Source organism: Symphalangus syndactylus, chromosome X (assembly GCF_028878055.3).
Source record: "Symphalangus syndactylus isolate Jambi chromosome X, NHGRI_mSymSyn1-v2.1_pri, whole genome shotgun sequence".
Taxonomy (NCBI): domain Eukaryota; kingdom Metazoa; phylum Chordata; class Mammalia; order Primates; family Hylobatidae; genus Symphalangus; species Symphalangus syndactylus.
The window spans coordinates 1,441,673-1,464,527 of NC_072447.2; positions in this window are offsets into that span (position 1 = coordinate 1,441,673).

The following is a 22,855-nucleotide window of genomic DNA, read 5'->3' on the forward strand; positions in this document are numbered from 1 at the left end:
TTGCATTTTCTACAGACAGAGTGTTTCAAAACTGCTCAATCAAAAGTATGGTTTAACTCTGTTAGCTGAATGCTCAGATCAGAAAGAAGTTTCACAGAATGCTTCTGTGTAGTTTATATTTGAATATATTCCTTTTTCCACTACTACGCTCTTAGCGCTCCAAATGTCCAGTTGTATTTTCTACTGAAAGAGTGTTCAGATCTGCTCAATCAAAAGTATGGTTTAATTCTGTTAGCTGAATGCACAGATCAGAAAGAAGTTTCACAGAATGATTCTGTGTAGTTTATATTTGGAGACATTCCTTTTTCCACTATTAAGCCCTTAGCGCTCCGAATCTTCACTTGCATTTTCTACAGAAAGAGTGTTTCAGAACGGCTCAATCAAAACTAAGGTTCAACTCTTTTAGTTGAACAAACAGAACAGAAAGAAGTTTCACACAATTCTTCTGTGTAGTTTTAATTTGTAGACATTCTTTTTCCCAATATAGGCCTCTTTGCGCTCAGAATGTCCAATTGCAGTTTCTACAGAAAGAGTGTTTCAGAACGGCTCAATCAAAACTAAGGTTCAAATCTTTTAGTTGAACAAACAGAACAGAAAGAAGTTTCACACAATTCTTCTGTGTAGTTTTTATTTGTAGACATTCTTTTTCCCAATATAGGCCTCTTAGCGCTCAGAATGTCCAATTGCAGTTTCTACAGAAAGAGTGTTTCAGAACGGCTCAATCAAAAGCAAGGTTCAACTCTGTTAGTTGAATGCACAGAACAGAAAGTAGTTTCATACAATGCTTCTGTGTAGTTTATATTTGAACATATTCTTTTTTCCACTATTACCCACTTAGCGCTACGAATGTCCAGTTGCATTTTCTACAGACAGAGTGTTTCAAAACTGCTCAATCAAAAGTATGGTTTAACTCTGTTAGCTGAATGCTCAGATCAGAAGAAAGTTTCACAGAATGCTTCTGTGTAGTTTATATTTGAATATATTCCTTTTTCCACTACTACGCTCTTAGCGCTCCAAATGTACAGTTGCATTTTCTACAGAAAGAGTGTTCAGATCTGCTCAATCAAAAGTATGGTTTAACTCTGTTAGCTGAATGCACAGATCAGAAAGAAGTTTCACCGAATGATTCTGTGTAGTTTATATGTGAAGACATTCCTTTTTCCACTAGTACCCTCTTAGCACTCCGAATCTCCACTTGCATTTTCTACAAAAAGAGGGTTTCATAACTGCTCAATCAAAAATATGTTTTATCTCTGTTAACTGAATTTACAGATCAGAAATAAGTTTCACAGAATGCATCTGAGTAGTTTTTATTTGAAGATATTCTTTTTCCCAATGTAGGCCTCTTAGCGCTTAGCATGTCCAATTGCAGTTTCTACAGAAAGAGTGTTTCAGAACGGCTCAATCAAAAGTAAGGTTCAACTCTGTTAGTTGAATGCACAGAACAGAAAGAATTTTCACAGAATGCTACTGTGTAGTTTATATTTGAATATATTCCTTTTTCCACTATTACCCTCTTAGCGCTCCGAATGTCCACTTGCATTTTCTACAGAAAGAGTGTTCAGAACTGCGCAATCAAAAGTATGGTTTAACTCTGTTAGCTTAATGAACATATCAGAAATAAGTTTCACACAATGCTTCTGTGTAGTTTTTATTTGAAGATATTATTTTTCCCAATAGAGGCCTCTTAGCGCTCAGAATGTCCAATTGCAATTTCTACAGAAAGAGTGTTTCAGAAAGGCTCAATCAAAAGTAAGGTTCAACTCTGTTAGTTGAATGCACAGAACAGAAAGAAGTTTCATACAATGCTTCTGTGTAGTTTATATTTGAACATATTCTTTTTTCCACTATTACCCACTTAGCGCTACGAATGTCCCGTTGCATTTTCTACAGACAGAGTGTTTCAAAACTGCTCAATCAAAAGTATGGTTTAACTCTGTTAGCTGAATGCTCAGATCAGAAAGAAGTTTCACAGAATGCTTCTGTGTAGTTTATATTTGAATATATTCCTTTTTCCACTACTACGCTCTTAGCGCTCCAAATGTCCAGTTGTATTTTCTACAGAAAGAGTGTTCAGATCTGCTCAATCAAAAGTATGGTTTAATTCTGTTAGCTGAATGCACAGATCAGAAAAAGTTTCACAGAATGATTCTGTGTAGTTTATATTTGGAGACATTACTTTTTCCACTATTACGCCCTTAGCGCTCCGAATCTTCACTTGCATTTTCTACAGAAAGAGTGTTTCAGAACGGCTCAATCAAAACTAAGGTTCAACTCTTTTAGTTGAACAAACAGAACAGAAAGAAGTTTCACACAATTCTTCTGTGTAGTTTTAATCTGTAGACATTCTTTTTCCCAATATAGGCCTCTTTGCGCTCAGAATGTCCAATTGCAGTTTCTACAGAAAGAGTGTTTCAGAACGGCTCAATCAAAAGTAAGGTTCAACTCTGTTAGTTGAATGCACAGAACAGAAAGAAGTTTCATACAATGCTTCTGTGTAGTTTATATTTGAACATATTCTTTTTTCCACTATTACCCACTTAGCGCTACGAATGTCCAGTTGCATTTTCTACAGACAGAGTGTTTCAAAACTGCTCAATCAAAAGTATGGTTTAACTCTGTTAGCTGAATGCTCAGATCAGAAAGAAGTTTCACAGAATGCTTCTGTGTAGTTTATATTTGAATATATTCCTTTTTTAATCTACTACTCTCTTAGCGCTCCAAATGTCCAGTTGCATTTTCTACAGAAAGAGTGTTCAGATCTGCTCAATCAAAAGTATGGTTTAACTCTGTTAGCTGAATGCACAGATCAGAAAGAAGTTTCACAGAATGATTCTGTGTAGTTTATATTTGGAGACATTCCTTTTTCCACTATTACCGTCTTAGCGCTCCGAATCTCCACTTGCATTTTCTACAGAAAGAGTGTTTCAGAACGGCTCAATCAAAACTAAGGTTCAACTCTTTTAGTTGAACAAACAAAACAGAAAGAAGTTTCACACAATTCTTCTGTGTAGTTTTTATTTGTAGACATTCTTTTTCCCAATATAGGCCTCTTTGCGCTCAGAATGTCCAATTGCAGTTTCTACAGAAAGAGTGTTTCAGAACGGCTCAATCAAAAGTAAGGTTCAACTCTGTTAGTTGAATGCACAGAACAGAAAGAAGTTTCATACAATGCTTCTGTGTAGTTTATATTTGAACATATTCTTTTTTCCACTATTACCCACTTAGCACTACGAATGTCCAGTTGCATTTTCTACAGACAGAGTGTTTCAAAACTGCTCAATCAAAAGTATGGTTTAACTCTGTTAGCTGAATGCTCAGATCAGAAAGAAGTTTCACAGAATGCTTCTGTGTAGTTTATATTTGAATATATTCCTTTTTCCACTACTACGCTCTTAGCGCTCCAAATGTCCAGTTGCATTTTCTACAGAAAGAGTGTTCAGATCTGCTCAATCAAAAGTACGGTTTAACTCTGTTAGCTGAATGCACAGATCAGAAAGAAATTTCACCGAATGATTCTGTGTAGTTTATATTTGATGTCATTCCTTTTTCCACTATTACCCTCTTAGCGCTCCGAATCTCCACTTGCATTTTCTACAAAAAGAGTGTTTCATAACTGCTCAATCAAAAATATGTTTTATCTCTGTTAACTGAATTTACAGATCAGAAATAAGTTTCACAGAATGCATCTGTGTAGTTTTTATTTGAAGATATTCTTTTTCCCAATGTATGCCTCTTAGCGCTTAGCATGTCCAATTGCAGTTTCTACAGAAAGAGTGTTTAAGAACGGCTCAATCTAAAGTAAGGTTCAACTCTGTTAGTTGAATGCACAGAACAGAAAGAATTTTCACAGAATGCTACTGTGTAGTTTATATTTGAATATATTCCTTTTTCCACTATTACCCTCTTAGCACTCCGAATGTCCACTTGCATTTTCTACAGAAAGAGTGTTCAGAACTGCGCAATCAAAAGTATGGTTTAACTCTGTTAGCTTAATGAACATATCAGAAATAAGTTTCACACAATGCTTCTGTGTAGTTTTTATTTGAAGATATTATTTTTCCCAATAGAGGCCTCTTAGCGCTCAGAATGTCCAATTGCAGTTTCTACAGAAAGAGTGTTTCAGAACGGCTCAATCAAAAGTAAGGTTCAACTCTGTTAGTTGAATGCACAGAACAGAAAGAAGTTTCATACAATGCTTCTGTGTAGTTTATATTTGAACATATTCTTTTTTCCACTATTACCCACTTAGCGCTACGAATGTCCAGTTGCATTTTCTACAGACAGAGTGTTTCAAAACTGCTCAATCAAAAGTTTGGTTTAACTCTGTTAGCTGAATGCTCAGATCAGAAAGAAGTTTCACAGAATGCTTCTGTGTAGTTTATATTTGAATATATTCCTTTTTTAATCTACTACTCTCTTAGCGCTCCAAATGTCCAGTTGCATTTTCTACAGAAAGAGTGTTCAGATCTGCTCAATCAAAAGTATGGTTTAACTCTGTTAGCGGAATGCACAGATCAGAAAGAAGTTTCACAGAATGATTCTGTGTAGTTTATATTTGGAGACATTCCTTTTTCCACTATTACCCTCTTAGCGCTCCGAATCTCCACTTGCATTTTCTACAGAAAGAGTGTTTCAGAACGGCTCAATCAAAACTAAGGTTCAACTCTTTTAGTTGAACAAACAAAACAGAAAGAAGTTTCACACAATTCTTCTGTGTATTTTTTATTTGTAGACATTCTTTTTCCCAATATAGGCCTCTTTGCGCTCAGAATGTCCAATTGCAGTTTCTACAGAAAGAGTGTTTCAGAACGGCTCAATCAAAAGTAAGGTTCAACTCTGTTAGTTGAATGCACAGAACAGAAAGAAGTTTCATACAATGCTTCTGTGTAGTTTATATTTGAACATATTCTTTTTTCCACTATTACCCACTTAGCGCTACGAATGTCCAGTTGCATTTTCTACAGACAGAGTGTTTCAAAACTGCTCAATCAAAAGTATGGTTTAACTCTGTTAGCTGAATGCTCAGATCAGAAAGAAGTTTCACAGAATGATTCTGTGTAGTTTATATTTGGAGACATTCCTTTTTCCACTATTACCCTCTTAGCTCTCCGAATCTCCACTTGCATTTTCTACAGAAAGAGTGTTTCAGAACGGCTCAATCAAAACTAAGGTTCAACTCTTTTAGTTGAACAAACAGAACAGAAAGAAGTTTCACACAATTCTTCTCTGTAGTTTTTATTTGTAGACATTCTTTTCCCAATATAGGCCTCCTAGCGCTCAGAATGTCCAATTGCAGTTTCTACAGAAAGAGTGTTTCAGAACGGCTCAATCAAAAGTAAGGTTCAACTCTGTTAGTTGAATGCACAGAACAGAAAGAAGTTTCATACAATGCTTCTGTGTAGTTTATATTTGAACATATTCTTTTTTCCACTATTACCCACTTAGCGCTACGAATATCCAGTTGCATTTTCTACAGACAGAGTGTTTCAAAACTGCTCAATCAAAAGTATGGTTTAACTCTGTTAGCTGAATGCTCAGATCAGAAAGAAGTTTCACAGAATGCTTCTGTGTAGTTTATATTTGAATATATTCCTTTTTCCACTACTACGCTCTTAGCGCTCCAAATGTCCAGTTGTATTTTCTACAGAAAGAGTGTTCAGATCTGCTCAATCAAAAGTATGGTTTAACTCTGTTAGCTGAATGCACAGATCAGAAAGAAGTTTCACCGAATGATTCTGTGTAGTTTATATTTGAAGTCATTCCTTTTTCCACTATTACCCTCTTAGCGCTCCGAATCTCCACTTGCATTTTCTACAAAAAGAGTGTTTCATAACTGCTCAATCAAAAATATGTTTTATCTCTGTTAACTGAATTTACAGATCAGAAATAAGTTTCACAGAATGCATCTGTGTAGTTTTTATTTGAAGATATTCTTTTTCCCATTGTAGGCCTCTTAGCGCTTAGCATGTCCAATTGCAGTTTCTACAGAAAGAGTGTTTCAGAACGGCTCAATCAAAAGTAAGGTTCAACTCTGTTAGTTGAATGCACAGAACAGAAAGAATTTTCACAGAATGCTACTGTGTAGTTTATATTTGAATATATTCCTTTTTCCACTATTACCCTCTTTGCGCCCCGAATGTCCACTTGCATTTTCTACAGAAAGAGTGTTCAGAACAGCGCAATCAAAAGTATGGTTTAACTCTGTTAGCTTAATGAACATATCAGAAATAAGTTTCACACAATGCTTCTGTGTAGTTTTTATTTGAAGATATTATTTTTCCCAATAGAGGCCTCTTAGCGCTCAGAATGTCCAATTGCAGTTTCTACAGAAAGAGTGTTTCAGAAAGGCTCAATCAAATGTAAGGTTCAACTCTGTTAGTTGAATGCACAGAACAGAAAGAAGTTTCATACAATGCTTCTGTGTAGTTTATATTTGAACATATTCTTTTTTCCACTATTACCCACTTAGCGCTACGAATGTCCAGTTGCATTTTCTACAGACAGAGTGTTTCAAAACTGCTCAATCAAAAGTATGGTTTAACTCTGTTAGCTGAATGCTCAGATCAGAAAGAAGTTTCACAGAATGCTTCTGTGTAGTTTATATTTGAATATATTCCTTTTTCCACTACTACTCTCTTAGCGCTCCAAATATCCAGTTGCATTTTCTACAGAAAGAGTGTTCAGATCTGCTCAATCAAAAGTATGGTTTAACTCTGTTAGCTGAATGCACAGACCAGAAAGAAGTTTCACAGAATGATTCTGTGTAGTTTATATTTGGAGACATTCCTTTTTCCACTATTACCCTCTTAGCTCTCCGAATCTCCACTTGCATTTTCTACAGAAAGAGTGTTTCAGAACGGCTCAATCAAAACTAAGGTTCAACTCTTTTAGTTGAACAAACAGAACAGAAAGAAATTTCACACAATTCTTCTGTGTAGTTTTTATTTGTAGACATTCTTTTTCCCAATATAGGCCTCCTAGAGCTCAGAATGTCCAATTGCAGTTTCAACAGAAAGAGTGTTTCAGAACGGCTCAATCAAAAGTAAGGTTCAACTCTGTTAGTTGAATGCACAGAACAGAAAGAATTTTCACAGAATGCTACTGTGTAGTTTATATTTGAATATATTCCTTTTTCCACTATTACCCTCTTAGCGCTCCGAATGTCCACTTGCATTTTCTACAGAAAGAGTGTTCAGAACTGCGCAATCAAAAGTATGGTTTAACTCTGTTAGCTTAATGAACATATCAGAAATAAATTTCACACAATGCTTCTGTGTAGTTTTTATTTGAAGATATTATTTTTCCCAATAGAGGCCTCTTAGCGCTCAGAATTTCCAATTGCAGTTTCTACAGAAAGAGTGTCTCAGAAAGGCTCAATCAAAAGTAAGGTTCAACTCTGTTAGTTGAATGCACAGAACAGAAAGATGTTTCATACAATGCTTCTGTGTAGTTTATATTTGAACATATTCTTTTTTCCACTATTACCCACTTAGCGCTACGAATGTCCAGTTGCATTTTCTAGAGACAGAGTGTTTCAAAACTGCTCAATCAAAAGTATGGTTTAACTCTGTTAGCTGAATGCTCAGATCAGAAAGAAGTTTCACAGAATGCTTCTGTGTAGTTTATATTTGAATATATTCCTTTTTCCACTACTACTCTCTTAGCGCTCCAAATGTCCAGTTGCATTTTCTACAGAAAGAGTGTTCAGATCTGCTCAATCAAAAGTATGGTTTAACTCTGTTAGCTGAATGCACAGATCAGAAAGAGGTTTCACAGAATGATTCTGTGTAGTTTATATCTGGAGACATTCCTTTTTCCACTATTACCCCCTTAGCGCTCCGAATCTCCACTTGCATTTTCTACAGAAAGAGTGTTTCAGAACGGCTCAATCAAAACAAAGGTCCAACTCTTTTAGTTGAACAAACAGAACAGAAAGAAGTTTCACACATTTCTTCTGTGTAGTTTTTATTTGTAGACATTCTTTTTCCCAATATAGGCCTCTTTGCGCTCAGAATGTCCAATTGCAGTTTCTACAGAAAGAGTGTTTCAGAACGGCTCAATCAAAAGTAAGGTTCAACTCTGTTAGTTGAATGCACAGAACAGAAAGAAGTTTCATACAATGCTTCTGTGTAGTTTATATTTGAACATATTCTTTTTTCCACTATTACCCACTTAGCGCTACGAATGTCCAGTTGCATTTTCTACAGACAGAGTGTTTCAAAACTGCTCAATCAAAAGTATGGTTTAACTCTGTTAGCTAAATGCTCAGATCAGAAAGAAGTTTCACAGAATGCTTCTGTGTAGTTTATATTTGAATATATTCCTTTTTCCACTACTACGCTCTTAGCGCTCCAAATGTCCAGTTGCATTTTCTACAGAAAGAGTGTTCAGATCTGCTCAATCAAAAGTATGGTTTAACTCTGTTAGCTGAATGCACAGATCAGAAGGAATTTTCACCGAATGATTCTGTGTAGTTTATATTTGAAGACATTCCTTTTTCCACTATTACCTTCTTAGCGCTCCGAATCTCCACTTGCATTTTCTACAAAAAGAGTGTTTCATAACTGCTCAATCAAAAATATGTTTTATCTCGGTTAACTGAATTTACAGATCAGAAATAAGTTTCACAGAATGCATCTGTGTAGTTTTTATTTGAAGATATTCTTTTTCCCAATGTAGGCCTCTTAGCGCTTAGCATGTCCAACTGCAGTTTCTACAGAAAGAGTGTTTCAGAAGGGCTCAGTCAAAAGTAAGGTTCAACTCTGTTAGTTGAATGCACAGAACAGAAAGAATTTTCACAGAATGCTACTGTGTAGTTTATATTTAAATATATTCCTTTTTCCACTATTACCCTCTTAGCGCTCCGAATGTCCACTTGCATTTTCTACAGAAAGAGTGTTCAGAACTGCGCTATCAAAAGTATGGTTTAACTCTGTTAGCTTAATGAACATATCAGAAATAAGTTTCACACAATGCTTCTGTGTAGTTTTTATTTGAAGATATTATTTTTCCCAATAGAAGCCTCTTAGCGCTCAGAATGTCCAATTGCAGTTTCTACAGAAAGAGTGTTTCAGAAAGGCTCAATCAAAAGTAAGGTTCAACTCTGTTAGTTGAATGCACAGAACAGAAAGAAGTTTCATACAATGCTTCTGTGTAGTTTATATTTGAACATATTCTTTTTTCCACTATTACCCACTTAGCGCTACGAATGTCCAGTTGCATTTTCTACAGACTGAGTTTTTCAAAACTGCTCAATCAAAAGTATGGTTTAACTCTGTTAGCTGAATGCTCAGATCAGAAAGAAGTTTCACAGAATGCTTCTGTGTAGTTTATATTTGATTATATTCCTTTTTCCACTACTACTCTCTTAGCTCTCCAAATGTCCAGTTGCATTTTCTACAGAAAGAGTGTTCAGATCTGCTCAATCAAAAGTATGGTTTAACTCTGTTAGCTGAATGCACAGATCAGAAAGAAGTTTCACAGAATGATTCTGTGTAGTTTATATTTGGAGACATTCCTTTTTCCACTATTACCCTCTTAGCGCTCCGAATCTCCACTTGCATTTTCTACAGAAAGAGTGTTTCAGAACGGCTCAATCAAAACTAAGATTCAACTCTTTTAGTTGAACAAACAGAACAGAAAGAAGTTTCACACAATTCTTCTGTGTAGTTTTTATTTGTAGACATTCATTTTCCCAATATAGGCCTCCTAGCGCTCAGAATGTCCAATTGCAGTTTCTACAGAAAGAGTGTTTTAGAACGGCTCAATCAAAAGTAAGGTTCAACCCTGTTAGTTGAATGGACAGAACAGTAAGAAGTTTCATACAATGCTTCTGTGTAGTTTATATTTGAACATATTCTTTTTTCCACTATTACCCACTTAGCGCTACGAATGTCCAGTTGCATTTTCTACAGACAGAGTGTTTCAAAACTGCTCAATCAAAAGTATGGTTTAACTCTGTTAGCTGAATGCTCAGATCAGAAAGAAGTTTCACAGAATGCTTCTGTGTAGTTTATATTTGAATATATTCCTTTTTCCACTACTACGCTCTTAGCGCTCCAAATGTCCAGTTGCATTTTCTACAGAAAGAGTGTTCAGATCTGCTCAATCAAAAGTATGGTTTAACTCTGTTAGCTGAATGCACAGATCAGAAAGAAGTTTCACCGAATGATTCTGTGTAGTTTATATTTGAAGACATTCCTTTTTCCACTATTACCCTCTTAGCGCTCCGAATCTCCACTTGCATTTTCTACAAAAAGAGTGTTTCATAACTGCTCAATCAAAAATATGTTTTATCTCTGTTAACTGAATTTACAGATCAGAAATAATTTTCACAGAATGCATCTGTGTAGTTTTTATTTGAAGATATTCTTTTTCCCAATGTAGGCCTCTTAGCGCTTAGCATGTCCAATTGCAGATTCTACAGAAAGAGTGTTTCAGAACGGCTCAATCAAAAGTAAGGTTCAACTCTGTTAGTTGAATGCACAGAACAGAAAGAATTTTCACAGAATGCTACTGTGTAGTTTATATTTGTATATATTCCTCTTTCCACTATTACCCTCTTAGCGCTCCGAATGTCCACTTGCATTTTCTACAGAAAGAGTGTTCAGAACTGCGCAATCAAAAGTATGGTTTAACTCTGTTAGCTTAATGAACATATCAGAAATAAGTTTCACACAATGCTTCTGTGTAGTTTTTATTTGAAGATATTATTTTTCCCAATAGAGGCCTCTTAGCGCTCAGAATGTCCAATTGCAGTTTCTACAGAAAGAGTGTTTCAGAACGGCTCAATCAAAAGTAAGGTTCAACTCTGTTAGTTGAATGCACAGAACAGAAAGAAGTTTCATACAATGCTTCTGTGTAGTTTATATTTGAACATATACTTTTTTCCACTATTACCCACTTAGCGCTACGAACGTCCAGTTGCATTTTCTACAGACAGAGTGTTTCAAAACTGCTCAATGAAATGTATGGTTTAACTCTGTTAGCTGAATGCTCAGATCAGAAAGAAGTTTCACAGAATGCTTCTGTGTAGTTTATATTTGAATATATTCCTTTTTCCACTACTACTCTCTTAGCGCTCCAAATGTCCAGTTGCATTTTCTACAGAAAGAGTGTTCAGATCTGCTCAATCAAAAGTATGGTTTAACTCTGTTAGCTGAATGCACAGATCAGAAAGAAGTTTCACAGAATGATTCTGTGTAGTTTATATTTGGAGACATTCCTTTTTCCACTATTACCCTCTTAGCGTTCCGAATCTCCACTTGCATTTTCTACAAAAAGAGTGTTTCATAACTGCTCAATCAAAAATATGTTTTATCTCTGTTAACTGAATTTACAGATCAGAAATAAGTTTCACAGAATGCATCTGTGTAGTTTTTATTTGAAGATATACTTTTTCCCAATGTAGGCCTCTTAGCGCTTAGCATGTCCAATTGCAGTTTCTGCAGAAAGAGTGTTTCAGAACGGCTCAATCAAAAGTAAGGTTCAACTCTGTTAGTTGAATGCACAGAACAGAAAGAATTTTCACAGAATGCTTCTGTGTAGTTTATATTTGAATATATTCCTTTTTCTACTACTACCCTCTTAGCGCTCCGAATGTCCACTTGCATTTTCTACAGAAAGAGTGTTCAGAACTGCGCAATCAAAAGTATGGTTTAACTCTGTTCGCTTAATGAACATATCAGTAATAAGTTTCACACAATGCTTCTGTGTAGTTTTTATTTGAAGATATTATTTTTCCCAATATAGGCCTCCTAGCGCTCAGAATGTCCAATTGCAGTTTCTACAGAAAGAGTGTTTCAGAAAGGCTCAATCAAAAGTAAGGTTCAACTCTGTTAGTTGAATGCACAGAACAGAAAGAAGTTTCATACAATGCTTCTGTGTAGTTTATATTTGAACATATTCTTTTTTCCACTATTACCCACTTAGCGCTACGAATGTCCAGTTGCATTTTCTACAGACAGAGTGTTTCAAAACTGCTCAATCAAAAGTATGGTTTAACTCTGTTAGCTGAATGCTCAGATCAGAAAGTAGTTTCACAGAATGCTTCTGTGTAGTTTATATTTGAATATATTCCTTTTTCCACTACTACTCTCTTAGCGCTCCAAATGTCCAGTTGCATTTTCTACAGAAAGAGTGTTCAGATCTGCTCAATCAAAAGTATGGTTTAACTCTGTTAGCTGAATGCACAGATCAGAAAGAAGTTTCACAGAATGATTCTGTGTAGTTTATATTTGGAGACATTCCTTTTTCCACTATTACCCTCTTAGCTCTCCGAATCTCCACTTGCATTTTCTACAGAAAGAGTGTTTCAGAACGGCTCAATCAAAACTAAGGTTCAACTCTTTTAGTTGAACAAACAGAACAGAAAGAAGTTTCACACAATTCTTCTGTGTAGTTTTTATTTGTAGACATTCTTTTTCCCAATATAGGCCTCCTAGCGCTCAGAATGTCCAATTGCAGTTTCTACAGAAAGAGTGTTTCAGAACGGCTCAATCAAAAGTAAGGTTCAACTCTGTTAGTTGAATGCACAGAACAGAAAGAAGTTTCATACAATGCTTCTGTGTAGTTTATATTTGAACATATTCTTTTTTCCACTATTACCCACTTAGCGCTATGAATGTCCAGTTGCATTTTCTACAGACAGAGTGTTTCAAAACTGCTCAATCAAAAGTATGGTTTAACTCTGTTAGCTGAATGCTCAGATCAGAAAGAAGTTTCACAGAATGCTTCTGTGTAGTTTATATTTGAATATATTCCTTTTTCCACTACTACGCTCTTAGCGCTCCAAATGTCCAGTTGCATTTTCTACAGAAAGAGTGTTCAGATCTGCTCAATCAAAAGTATGGTTTAACTCTGTTAGCTGAATGCACAGATCAGAAAGAAGTTTCACCGAATGATTCTGTGTAGTTTATATTTGAAGACATTCCTTTTTCCACTATTACCCTCTTAGCGCTCCGAATCTCCACTTGCATTTTCTACAAAAAGAGTGTTTCATAACTGCTCAATCAAAAATATGTTTTATCTCTGTTAACTGAATTTACAGATCAGAAATAATTTTCACAGAATGCATCTGTGTAGTTTTTATTTGAAGATATTCTTTTTCCCAATGTAGGCCTCTTAGCGCTTAGCATGTCCAATTGCAGATTCTACAGAAAGAGTGTTTCAGAACGGCTCAATCAAAAGTAAGGTTCAACTCTGTTAGTTGAATGCACAGAACAGAAAGAATTTTCACAGAATGCTACTGTGTAGTTTATATTTGAATATACTCCTCTTTCCACTATTACCCTCTTAGCGCTCCGAATGTCCACTTGCATTTTCTACAGAAAGAGTGTTCAGAACTGCGCAATCAAAAGTATGGTTTAACTCTGTTAGCTTAATGAACATATCAGAAATAAGTTTCACACAATGCTTCTGTGTAGTTTTTATTTGAAGATATTATTTTTCCCAATAGAGGCCTCTTAGCGCTCAGAATGTCCAATTGCAGTTTCTACAGAAAGAGTGTTTCAGAACGGCTCAATCAAAAGTAAGGTTCAACTCTGTTAGTTGAATGCACAGAACAGAAAGTAGTTTCATACAATGCTTCTGTGTATTTTATATTTGAACATATACTTTTTTCCACTATTACCCACTTAGCGCTACGAACGTCCAGTTGCATTTTCTACAGACAGAGTGTTTCAAAACTGCTCAATGAAATGTATGGTTTAACTCTGTTAGCTGAATGCTCAGATCAGAAAGAAGTTTCACAGAATGCTTCTGTGTAGTTTATATTTGAATATATTCCTTTTTCCACTACTATTCTCTTAGCGCTCCAAATGTCCAGTTGCATTTTCTACAGAAAGAGTGTTCAGATCTGCTCAATCAAAAGTATGGTTTAACTCTGTTAGCTGAATGCACAGATCAGAAAGAAGTTTCACAGAATGATTCTGTGTAGTTTATATTTGGAGACATTCCTTTTTCCACTATTACCCTCTTAGCGCTCCGAATCTCCACTTGCATTTTCTACAAAAAGAGTGTTTCATAACTGCTCAATCAAAAATATGTTTTATCTCTGTTAACTGAATTTACAGATCAGAAATAAGTTTCACAGAATGCATCTGTGTAGTTTTTATTTGAAGATATACTTTTTCCCAATGTAGGCCTCTTAGCGCTTAGCATGTCCAATTGCAGTTTCTGCAGAAAGAGTGTTTCAGAACGGCTCAATCAAAAGTAAGGTTCAACTCTGTTAGTTGAATGCACAGAACAGAAAGAATTTTCACAGAATGCTTCTGTGTAGTTTATATTTGAATATATTCCTTTTTCTACTACTACCCTCTTAGCGCTCTGAATGTCCACTTGCATTTTCTACAGAAAGAGTGTTCAGAACTGCGCAATCAAAAGTATGGTTTAACTCTGTTAGCTTAATGAACATATCAGTAATAAGTTTCACACAATGCTTCTGTGTAGTTTTTATTTGAAGATATTATTTTTCCCAATATAGGCCTCCTAGCGCTCAGAATGTCCAATTGCAGTTTCTACAGAAAGAGTGTTTCAGAAAGGCTCAATCAAAAGTAAGGTTCAACTCTGTTAGTTGAATGCACAGAACAGAAAGAAGTTTCATACAATGCTTCTTTGTAGTTTATATTTGAACATATTCTTTTTTCCACTATTACCCACTTAGCGCTACGAATGTCCAGTTGCATTTTCTACAGACAGAGTGTTTCAAAACTGCTCAATCAAAAGTATGGTTTAACTCTGTTAGCTGAATGCTCAGATCAGAAAGAAGTTTCACAGAATGCTTCTGTGTAGTTTATATTTGAATATATTCCTTTTTCCACTACTACTCTCTTAGCGCTCCAAATGTCCAGTTGCATTTTCTACAGAAAGAGTGTTCAGATCTGCTCAATCAAAAGTATGTTTTAACTCTGTTAGCTGAATGCACAGATCAGAAAGAAGTTTCACCGAATGATTCTGTGTAGTTTATATTTGGAGACATTCCTTTTTCCACTATTACCCTCTTAGCTCTCCGAATCTCCACTTGCATTTTCTACAGAAAGAGTGTTTCAGAACGGCTCAATCAAAACTAAGGTTCAACTCTTTTAGTTGAACAAACAGAACAGAAAGTATTTTCACACAATTCTTCTGTGTAGTTTTTATTTGTAGACATTCTTTTTCCCAATATAGGCCTCCTAGTGCTCAGAATGTCCAATTGCAGTTTCTACAGAAAGAGTGTTTCAGAACGGCTCAATCAAAAGTAAGGTTCAACTCTGTTAGTTGAATGCACAGAACAGTAAGAAGTTTCATACAATGCTTCTGTGTAGTTTATATTTGAACATATTCTTTTTTCCACTGTTACCCACTTAGCGCTATGAATGTCCAGTTGCATTTTCTACAGACAGAGTGTTTCAAAACTGCTCAATCAAAAGTATGGTTTAACTCTGTTAGCTGAATGCTCAGATCAGAAAAAAGTTTCACAGAATGCTTCTGTGTAGTTTATATTTGATTATATTCCTTTTTTCACTACTACTCTCTTAGCGCTCCAAATGTCCAGTTGCATTTTCTACAGAAAGAGTGTTCAGATCTGCTCAATCAAAAGTATGTTTTAACACTGTTAGCTGAATGCACAGATCAGAAAGAAGTTTCACAGAATGATTCTGTGTAGTTTATATTTGGAGACATTCCTTTTTCCACTATTACCCTCTTAGCGCTCCGAATCTCCACTTGCATTTTCTACAGAAAGAGTGTTTCAGAACGGCTCAATCAAAACTAAGATTCAACTCTTTTAGTTGAACAAACAGAACAGAAAGAAGTTTCACACAATTCTTCTGTGTAGTTTTTATTTGTAGACATTCTTTTTCCCAATATAGGCCTCCTAGCGCTCAGAATGTCCAATTGCAGTTTCTACAGAAAGAGTGTTTCAGAACGGCTCAATCAAAAGTAAGGTTCAACTCTGTTAGTTGAATGCACAGAACAGAAAGAAGTTTCATACAATGCTTCTGTGTAGTTTATATTTGAACATATTCTTTTTTCCACTATTACCCACTTAGCGCTACGAACGTCCAGTTGCATTTTCTACAGACAGAGTGTTTCAAAACTGCTCAATGAAATGTATGGTTTAACTCTGTTAGCTGAATGCTCAGATCAGAAAGAAGTTTCACAGAATGCTTCTGTGTAGTTTATATTTGAATATATTCCTTTTTCCACTACTATTCTCTTAGCGCTCCAAATGTCCAGTTGCATTTTCTACAGAAAGAGTGTTCAGATCTGCTCAATCAAAAGTATGGTTTAACTCTGTTAGCTGAATGCACAGATCAGAAAGAAGTTTCACAGAATGATTCTGTGTAGTTTATATTTGGAGACATTCCTTTTTCCACTATTACCCTCTTAGCGCTCCGAATCTCCACTTGCATTTTCTACAAAAAGAGTGTTTCATAACTGCTCAATCAAAAATATGTTTTATCTCTGTTAACTGAATTTACAGATCAGAAATAAGTTTCACAGAATGCATCTGTGTAGTTTTTATTTGAAGATATACTTTTTCCCAATGTAGGCCTCTTAGCGCTTAGCATGTCCAATTGCAGTTTCTGCAGAAAGAGTGTTTCAGAACGGCTCAATCAAAAGTAAGGTTCAACTCTGTTAGTTGAATGCACAGAACAGAAAGAATTTTCACAGAATGCTTCTGTGTAGTTTATATTTGAATATATTCCTTTTTCTACTACTACCCTCTTAGCGCTCTGAATGTCCACTTGCATTTTCTACAGAAAGAGTGTTCAGAACTGCGCAATCAAAAGTATGGTTTAACTCTGTTAGCTTAATGAACATATCAGTAATAAGTTTCACACAATGCTTCTGTGTAGTTTTTATTTGAAGATATTATTTTTCCCAATATAGGCCTCCTAGCGCTCAGAATGTCCAATTGCAGTTTCTACAGAAAGAGTGTTTCAGAAAGGCTCAATCAAAAGTAAGGTTCAACTCTGTTAGTTGAATGCACAGAACAGAAAGAAGTTTCATACAATGCTTCTTTGTAGTTTATATTTGAACATATTCTTTTTTCCACTATTACCCACTTAGCGCTACGAATGTCCAGTTGCATTTTCTACAGACAGAGTGTTTCAAAACTGCTCAATCAAAAGTATGGTTTAACTCTGTTAGCTGAATGCTCAGATCAGAAAGAAGTTTCACAGAATGCTTCTGTGTAGTTTATATTTGAATATATTCCTTTTTCCACTACTACTCTCTTAGCGCTCCAAATGTCCAGTTGCATTTTCTACAGAAAGAGTGTTCAGATCTGCTCAATCAAAAGTATGTTTTAACTCTGTTAGCTGAATGCACAGATCAGAAAGAAGTTTCACCGAATGATTCTGTGTAGTTTATATTTGGAGACATTCCTTTTTCCACTATTACCCTCTTAGCTCTCCGAATCTCCACTTGCATTTTCTACAGAAAGAGTGTTTCAGAACGGCTCAATCAAAACTAAGGTTCAACTCTTTTAGTTGAACAAACAGAACAGAAAGTATTTTCACACAATTCTTCTGTGTAGTTTTTATTTGTAGACATTCTTTTTCCCAATATAGGCCTCCTAGTGCTCAGAATGTCCAATTGCAGTTTCTACAGAAAGAGTGTTTCAGAACGGCTCAATCAAAAGTAAGGTTCAACTCTGTTAGTTGAATGCACAGAACAGTAAGAAGTTTCATACAATGCTTCTGTGTAGTTTATATTTGAACATATTCTTTTTTCCACTGTTACCCACTTAGCGCTATGAATGTCCAGTTGCATTTTCTACAGACAGAGTGTTTCAAAACTGCTCAATCAAAAGTATGGTTTAACTCTGTTAGCTGAATGCTCAGATCAGAAAAAAGTTTCACAGAATGCTTCTGTGTAGTTTATATTTGATTATATTCCTTTTTTCACTACTACTCTCTTAGCGCTCCAAATGTCCAGTTGCATTTTCTACAGAAAGAGTGTTCAGATCTGCTCAATCAAAAGTATGTTTTAACACTGTTAGCTGAATGCACAGATCAGAAAGAAGTTTCACAGAATGATTCTGTGTAGTTTATATTTGGAGACATTCCTTTTTCCACTATTACCCTCTTAGCGCTCCGAATCTCCACTTGCATTTTCTACAGAAAGAGTGTTTCAGAACGGCTCAATCAAAACTAAGATTCAACTCTTTTAGTTGAACAAACAGAACAGAAAGAAGTTTCACACAATTCTTCTGTGTAGTTTTTATTTGTAGACATTCTTTTTCCCAATATAGGCCTCCTAGCGCTCAGAATGTCCAATTGCAGTTTCTACAGAAAGAGTGTTTCAGAACGGCTCAATCAAAAGTAAGGTTCAACTCTGTTAGTTGAATGCACAGAACAGAAAGAAGTTTCATACAATGCTTCTGTGTAGTTTATATTTGAACATATTCTTTTTTCCACTATTACCCACTTAGCGCTACGAATGTCCAGTTGCATTTTCTACAGACAGAGTGTTTCAAAACTGCTCAATCAAAAGTATGGTTTAACTCTGTTAGCTGAATGCTCAGATCAGAAAGAAGTTTCACAGAATGCTTCTGTGTAGTTTATATTTGAATATATTCCTTTTTCCACTACTACGCTCTTAGCGCTCCAAATGTCCAGTTGCATTTTCTACAGAAAGAGTGTTCAGATCTGCTCAATCAAAAGTATGGTTTAACTCTGTTAGCTGAATGCACAGATCAGAAGGAAGTTTCACCGAATGATTCTGTGTAGTTTATATTTGAAGACATTCCTTTTTCCACTATTACCTTCTTAGCGCTCCGAATCTCCACTTGCATTTTCTACAAAAAGAGTGTTTCATAACTGCTCAATCAAAAATATGTTTTATCTCGGTTAACTGAATTTACAGATCAGAAATAAGTTTCACAGAATGCATCTGTGTAGTTTTTATTTGAAGATATTCTTTTTCCCAATGTAGGCCTCTTAGCGCTTAGCATGTCCAACTGCAGTTTCTACAGAAAGAGTGTTTCAGAACGGCTCAGTCAAAAGTAAGGTTCAACTCTGTTAGTTGAATGCACAGAACAGAAAGAATTTTCACAGAATGCTACTGTGTAGTTTATATTTAAATATATTCCTTTTTCCACTATTACCCTCTTAGCGCTCCGAATGTCCACTTGCATTTTCTACAGAAAGAGTGTTCAGAACTGCGCTATCAAAAGTATGGTTTAACTCTGTTAGCTTAATGAACATATCAGAAATAAGTTTCACACAATGCTTCTGTGTAGTTTTTATTTGAAGATATTATTTTTCCCAATAGAGGCCTCTTAGCGCTCAGAATGTCCAATTGCAGTTTCTACAGAAAGAGTGTTTCAGAAAGGCTCAATCAAATGTAAGGTTCAACTCTGTTAGTTGAATGCACAGAACAGAAAGAAGTTTCATACAATGCTTCTGTGTAGTTTATATTTGAACATATTCTTTTTTCCACTATTACCCACTTAGCGCTACGAATGTCCAGTTGCATTTTCTACAGACTGAGTGTTTCAAAACTGCTCAATCAAAAGTATGGTTTAACTCTGTTAGCTGAATGCTCAGATCAGAAAGAAGTTTCACAGAATGCTTCTGTGTAGTTTATATTTGATTATATTCCTTTTTCCACTACTACTCTCTTAGCTCTCCAAATGTCCAGTTGCATTTTCTACAGAAAGAGTGTTCAGATCTGCTCAATCAAAAGTATGGTTTAACTCTGTTAGCTGAATGCACAGATCAGAAAGAAGTTTCACAGAATGATTCTGTGTAGTTTATATTTGGAGACATTCCTTTTTCCACTATTACCCTCTTAGCGCTCCGAATCTCCACTTGCATTTTCTACAGAAAGAGTGTTTCAGAACGGCTCAATCAAAACTAAGATTCAACTCTTTTAGTTGAACAAACAGAACAGAAAGTAGTTTCACACAATTCTTCTGTGTAGTTTTTATTTGTAGACATTCATTTTCCCAATATAGGCCTCCTAGCGCTCAGAATGTCCAATTGCAGTTTCTACAGAAAGAGTGTTTTAGAACGGCTCAATCAAAAGTAAGGTTCAACCCTGTTAGTTGAATGGACAGAACAGAAAGAAGTTTCATACAATGCTTCTGTGTAGTTTATATTTGAACATATTCTTTTTTCCACTATTACCCACTTAGCGCTACGAATGTCCAGTTGCATTTTCTACAGACAGAGTGTTTCAAAACTGCTCAATCAAAAGTATGGTTTAACTCTGTTAGCTGAATGCTCAGATCAGAAAGAAGTTTCACAGAATGCTTCTGTGTAGTTTATATTTGAATATATTCCTTTTTCCACTACTACGCTCTTAGCGCTCCAAATGTCCAGTTGCATTTTCTACAGAAAGAGTGTTCAGATCTGCTCAATCAAAAGTATGGTTTAACTCTGTTAGCTGAATGCACAGATCAGAAAGAAGTTTCACCGAATGATTCTGTGTAGTTTATATTTGAAGACATTCCTTTTTCCACTATTACCCTCTTAGCGCTCCGAATCTCCACTTGCATTTTCTACAAAAAGAGTGTTTCATAACTGCTCAATCAAAAATATGTTTTATCTCTGTTAACTGAATTTACAGATCAGAAATAATTTTCACAGAATGCATCTGTGTAGTTTTTATTTGAAGATATTCTTTTTCCCAATGTAGGCCTCTTAGCGCTTAGCATGTCCAATTGCAGATTCTACAGAAAGAGTGTTTCAGAACGGCTCAATCAAAAGTAAGGTTCAACTCTGTTAGTTGAATGCACAGAACAGAAAGAATTTTCACAGAATGCTACTGTGTAGTTTATATTTGAATATATTCCTCTTTCCACTATTACCCTCTTAGCGCTCCGAATGTCCACTTGCATTTTCTACAGAAAGAGTGTTCAGAACTGCGCAATCAAAAGTATGGTTTAACTCTGTTAGCTTAATGAACATATCAGAAATAAGTTTCACACAATGCTTCTGTGTAGTTTTTATTTGAAGATATTATTTTTCCCAATAGAGGCCTCTTAGCGCTCAGAATGTCCAATTGCAGTTTCTACAGAAAGAGTGTTTCAGAACGGCTCAATCAAAAGTAAGGTTCAACTCTGTTAGTTGAATGCACAGAACAGAAAGAAGTTTCATACAATGCTTCTGTGTAGTTTATATTTGAACATATACTTTTTTCCACTATTACCCACTTAGCGCTACGAACGTCCAGTTGCATTTTCTACAGACAGAGTGTTTCAAAACTGCTCAATGAAATGTATGGTTTAACTCTGTTAGCTGAATGCTCAGATCAGAAAGAAGTTTCACAGAATGCTTCTGTGTAGTTTATATTTGAATATATTCCTTTTTCCACTACTACTCTCTTAGCGCTCCAAATGTCCAGTTGCATTTTCTACAGAAAGAGTGTTCAGATCTGCTCAATCAAAAGTATGGTTTAACTCTGTTAGCTGAATGCACAGATCAGAAAGAAGTTTCACAGAATGATTCTGTGTAGTTTATATTTGGAGACATTCCTTTTTCCACTATTACCCTCTTAGCGCTCCGAATCTCCACTTGCATTTTCTACAGAAAGAGTGTTTCAGAACGGCTCAATCAAAACTAAGATTCAACTCTTTTAGTTGAACAAACAGAACAGAAAGTAGTTTCACACAATTCTTCTGTGTAGTTTTTATTTGTAGACATTCATTTTCCCAATATAGGCCTCCTAGCGCTCAGAATGTCCAATTGCAGTTTCTACAGAAAGAGTGTTTTAGAACGGCTCAATCAAAAGTAAGGTTCAACCCTGTTAGTTGAATGGACAGAACAGAAAGAAGTTTCATACAATGCTTCTGTGTAGTTTATATTTGAACATATTCTTTTTTCCACTATTACCCACTTAGCGCTACGAATGTCCAGTTGCATTTTCTACAGACAGAGTGTTTCAAAACTGCTCAATCAAAAGTATGGTTTAACTCTGTTAGCTGAATGCTCAGATCAGAAAGAAGTTTCACAGAATGCTTCTGTGTAGTTTATATTTGAATATATTCCTTTTTCCACTACTACGCTCTTAGCGCTCCAAATGTCCAGTTGCATTTTCTACAGAAAGAGTGTTCAGATCTGCTCAATCAAAAGTATGGTTTAACTCTGTTAGCTGAATGCACAGATCAGAAAGAAGTTTCACCGAATGATTCTGTGTAGTTTATATTTGAAGACATTCCTTTTTCCACTATTACCCTCTTAGCGCTCCGAATCTCCACTTGCATTTTCTACAAAAAGAGTGTTTCATAACTGCTCAATCAAAAATATGTTTTATCTCTGTTAACTGAATTTACAGATCAGAAATAATTTTCACAGAATGCATCTGTGTAGTTTTTATTTGAAGATATTCTTTTTCCCAATGTAGGCCTCTTAGCGCTTAGCATGTCCAATTGCAGATTCTACAGAAAGAGTGTTTCAGAACGGCTCAATCAAAAGTAAGGTTCAACTCTGTTAGTTGAATGCACAGAACAGAAAGAATTTTCACAGAATGCTACTGTGTAGTTTATATTTGAATATATTCCTCTTTCCACTATTACCCTCTTAGCGCTCCGAATGTCCACTTGCATTTTCTACAGAAAGAGTGTTCAGAACTGCGCAATCAAAAGTATGGTTTAACTCTGTTAGCTTAATGAACATATCAGAAATAAGTTTCACACAATGCTTCTGTGTAGTTTTTATTTGAAGATATTATTTTTCCCAATAGAGGCCTCTTAGCGCTCAGAATGTCCAATTGCAGTTTCTACAGAAAGAGTGTTTCAGAACGGCTCAATCAAAAGTAAGGTTCAACTCTGTTAGTTGAATGCACAGAACAGAAAGAAGTTTCATACAATGCTTCTGTGTAGTTTATATTTGAACATATACTTTTTTCCACTATTACCCAC